The sequence below is a fragment of the Felis catus genome, chromosome C1 (assembly GCF_018350175.1).
Source record: "Felis catus isolate Fca126 chromosome C1, F.catus_Fca126_mat1.0, whole genome shotgun sequence".
Lineage (NCBI taxonomy): Eukaryota > Metazoa > Chordata > Mammalia > Carnivora > Felidae > Felis > Felis catus.
This window is the reverse complement of record NC_058375.1, coordinates 6,594,272-6,597,924: the sequence shown is the minus strand read 5'-3', so window position 1 is coordinate 6,597,924 and position 3,653 is coordinate 6,594,272. Positions and strand designations below refer to the sequence as shown.

The following is a 3,653-nucleotide window of genomic DNA, read 5'->3' as shown; positions in this document are numbered from 1 at the left end:
GCACCGTCTCCACAGCAACGCCGTTGCCAGTCCGCGCTCAGGGCTTCGGCCCCGCGGGAGGCGCGCTCGGATGACGTCACGCCCCCGCGCCGCTTGGGTGACGTCACCCCGGCTCGGAGGAGGGCCCCGCCGACCTGCCGATGTGAAGGCGGCTGGGCGTCGTCTCAGGTTGGGGCGTCTGTCGCTCCGAAACACCTAGTCGTGAGCGAGTGCGGTCGAGGGCGGCTCGCTGCTGCGCCCTCAGTCTGTCCCGGGAACCCATCGGAGGTGCTGCTGTCCCATCTGGCTCTCTCGGAGCTGTCTGGAGGGCACAGATCCGAGAATCAGACCAATTCAGTCCCTTCTCGTCGGCCTCTTACGTCTGCTGGTGCATTCCTCGTAGAATCCATAATGCCTCCTACCAGTCCGAAAATGCTAGTTGAATTCCCAGATTGCTTTTGCCAGCGAGTTTCCGTAGCAGGCCATCTCCTTTTCCAGACCGGTGCTTGTAAGATGAGCAAGCAAAGTTTTAGGCTCTGGTTGTAAAGGAAGGGTAACCAGACTCCCTCCGACTGAGGGCCTCAGAAGTTCTCCGGGTCAGGATTTGAACTTTCAAGGGCTTGGGGCTTCTCTTGACTGCTCGTGGTTCTTTCCGATTGTTGGCTAGCATGCAAAGGGTCGACCTGGCCAAGTAAATGAGCTGCAGGTAAATGAAGTGTCACTGTCGTGAAACTTACGAAGCAGCCGCTTCTGTCTCGCGCAGTGCTGACCCCGGCCATGCAGTGATGATGAGAGTCTCTGCCAGCAAGGAGAACTCCCTTCGTTGATTAATTCAAGAAACACTTGTTGGCCATCAACTGTGTGCGAGGCACAGTTTAGATTGTTACTGTCCGTCGAAAGAATGAAGTTGATTTAGGACCTAGCATGTGGCTAGAGGTCAGATTTGATTTTGAGCCCGGGCTCTGCTGAGTGATCCTGGGTGAGTTCACATCCGCTCTGCATCTTGATTTCATGATTTCGAAAAATGGGTATAATAATCCCTACCTCCTAAAGGTGACTGATAAGAGTTAAACCTCATGCTACAGTTGGGGGAGGGGGCTTTATTTCTCTTTTCTTATGTTTCTTCCCTTCTCAGTCGCTGTCTACCTCAGGCTGTCCACAGAGGACACCGGCGCTGGTGGAAAACAGCCCCCTGACCAGCACACAGCCTCAGAGGTCGTCCACAGATTCTCCTCAAATTGTTTTAAAAACAGCTTTCACCCAGACTCTGCTTTCTGTGGGTCTGTATGCTGAGGCAAGGTTATATTTAGGCAGAACCCTCCTACCTCATCCCCAGAAAGTTCCTCTAAAACCACCTAATCCAAAAGGAAAAAAAAAAATCCCTTTCTTCAAGTGCATGGTGTCTTGAAGCTAAACATGTGCCGGTGTGTTGGAGGGTGGCCTGGGAGATTGGGTCACGTCCTGGGTCACTGTCTGGGGAGGGAGGAGGCACCATAAGGGTTGGGGAGTGAATGTCTGATTCCCCTGTCACCACAAGGCCTGTGGTTTCCAGCCCTGTCTGCATCCACGTCCCACTAAACAACAGTGGGAAAGCAAACAGACTTGTACACCAGCGGACACACACACACACACACACACACACACCCAGACTTGCACAGCCTGCAGAGGAAGTGGGGCACCAGATGTTCTGGGTTTCCTGTTCGATGCTTCCACAGCTGGTCGAGTCTGTGGTTGTGGTTTGTCTGTCTCGGGCTCATGTGAGAGACAAAAGCTGGGCTGACGGGAAACCTCCCCTCTGGCCCCCCTTCCTCGGCTCTAACTGATCAGTCACACGGAAACCTGGCAGGTCAGACATTTCCTGAAACACCCAGAGCTTGGATTCTCCCAGGAGGAGGCTGAATCCCCCTGTGTCTGGGAAGCAGCCTCTGGGTCGAGGGTCAGTCCTCACAGAGCCTAGGGAGGACAGAAACATCTCCGGGTTCACGATTCATAGAGAGCCACATCCCTGCTGAACAGAATGGAGCGGAGGCCAGGTTGCCACAGTCACTGATCGGGCGCCTGGCATAAAGCAGCCACTCAGAGACGCTCAGCACGGGGAGAAACGAACGAGGAACAGGGAACTTCACCTTTGGGGGCTGGATCTCAGAGCTCCTGCTGGCCCTCCCTTCTCCTGAGTGGCTTTGGATTCAGACAAAGGTCCGCAGCGTCACCATGCCCCTGGTTTGCTGCAAGTAATCCAGCCTCCCTGGGCCTGGTTTCCTCACCTGTAAAGTGGAGACAGTAAGATCTGTTTCACAAATTTGTGAGGCCCCGTGAGACGCGTGGATTTGCTGGATCAGGAGTCTTGCCCATCATAACTGCTCAATAAATGTCGGTTCCCTTTTCTCTTTGAAACCCTGCAGTTTATTTAAGGATGCACCAAGAAAGCAAACGAGACGACCAACCGACCAAGATACGGGTACCCATTGTGTGTGGGGGGGTGGGGCAGAGGGGGCTGGGGCTACCCCGGGGTCTCTAGGCTCTGGGAGGCAGCACCCAGTGTCTTCCTCTGGGCATGGAGGAGGGTTAGTATCTGGGGATGAAGGAGAGAACAGGTAGAGTTCTCCTCCACCCTTCGGCTCAGTAGTGATGCTAATCATTATGGCCGCCGTTCAACCTGAACTCGGACCTGGGCAACAGGAACCCTGCCCTGAGCCCCAGAGCTTTCGACAGGCTCCCCCGTGGCCCTCCTCCAGCTGTAGCCCTCCCTAGGAGACGCATCCACAGTCAGCTGTTGGCTCTGGCACCTACGAGCCAGCTCTGCAGCCTTGGGCAAGTTACTTTACCTCTCTGTGCCTCCGTTCCCTCCCTTACGAGACGGGTCAAACAATAACCATGTCGTCAGGTAGTCATGACGATTGAGTTAATGTGTGTAAAGCACTCAGGAGGGCCGCTGGCGTGTGGTGAGGGATCATTAAATGTCCACCGTTGTACGCCCAAACGCACTGGATGCTTAACAGCAGCCTGACCACAGGTGGATTCTGTGACGAGTTCCGTTTCACAGACGAGACCTTGAAGCTTGGGGAGATGAAGGACGTTTTGCAAGTTCACACAGGTAGGACGTAGTAAGGCTGAGGCTTTACTCTGGTTCTTTCTCATGTGTGAGGTTTCAACCACCTCCCCTGGCTGTATTTTTTTCTTCTCGGAGCACTTCCCCCCACCCCCTAGGATGCTCAGCCCCTTCCTGACTCCAGGACGTCACCCCCTGCAGTCTCCAGCCGGATTTCAGCTCTCAGGGCGAGGGCTTGACTCTTGACTAGTGTTTTCCCTGCGGAAACTTACCTCGCAGAGTAACTTCTTTTTTTTAACGTTTATTTGAGAAAGAGAGAGAGAGAGAGAGAGCACGAGGTGGGGGAGAGGCAGAGAGAGAGGGAGACACAGAATCCAAAGCAGGCTCCAGGCTCCGAGCTGTCAGCAAAGAGCCGGACGTGGGGCTCGAACTCACGGACCATGAGATCACGACCTGGGCTGAAGTCGGACGCTTAACCGACTCGGCCACCCAGACGCCCCATAGAGCGACTTCTTACAAGCAATGGTTCCTAGGCGGGGCGGGGCGGGGTGGGGGGGGGGAACCTGAGTTAATTCATAAGAAGGTCTCAAGTGTTTCCAGGACTATTTGTATTTTAACCCAAAGA

At 54.6% G+C, this 3,653-nt stretch overlaps 1 long non-coding RNA gene across 1 annotated transcript; it reads left to right on the top strand.

Moving 5' to 3' along the window:
• Nucleotides 1-2,362, top strand: LOC109502071. Its single transcript, XR_002160420.3, has 2 exons — nt 1-958; nt 1,115-2,362. It is a non-coding gene; the product is annotated as an uncharacterized LOC109502071 (long non-coding RNA).
• Nucleotides 2,363-3,653: the final 1,291 nt, after the last annotated feature.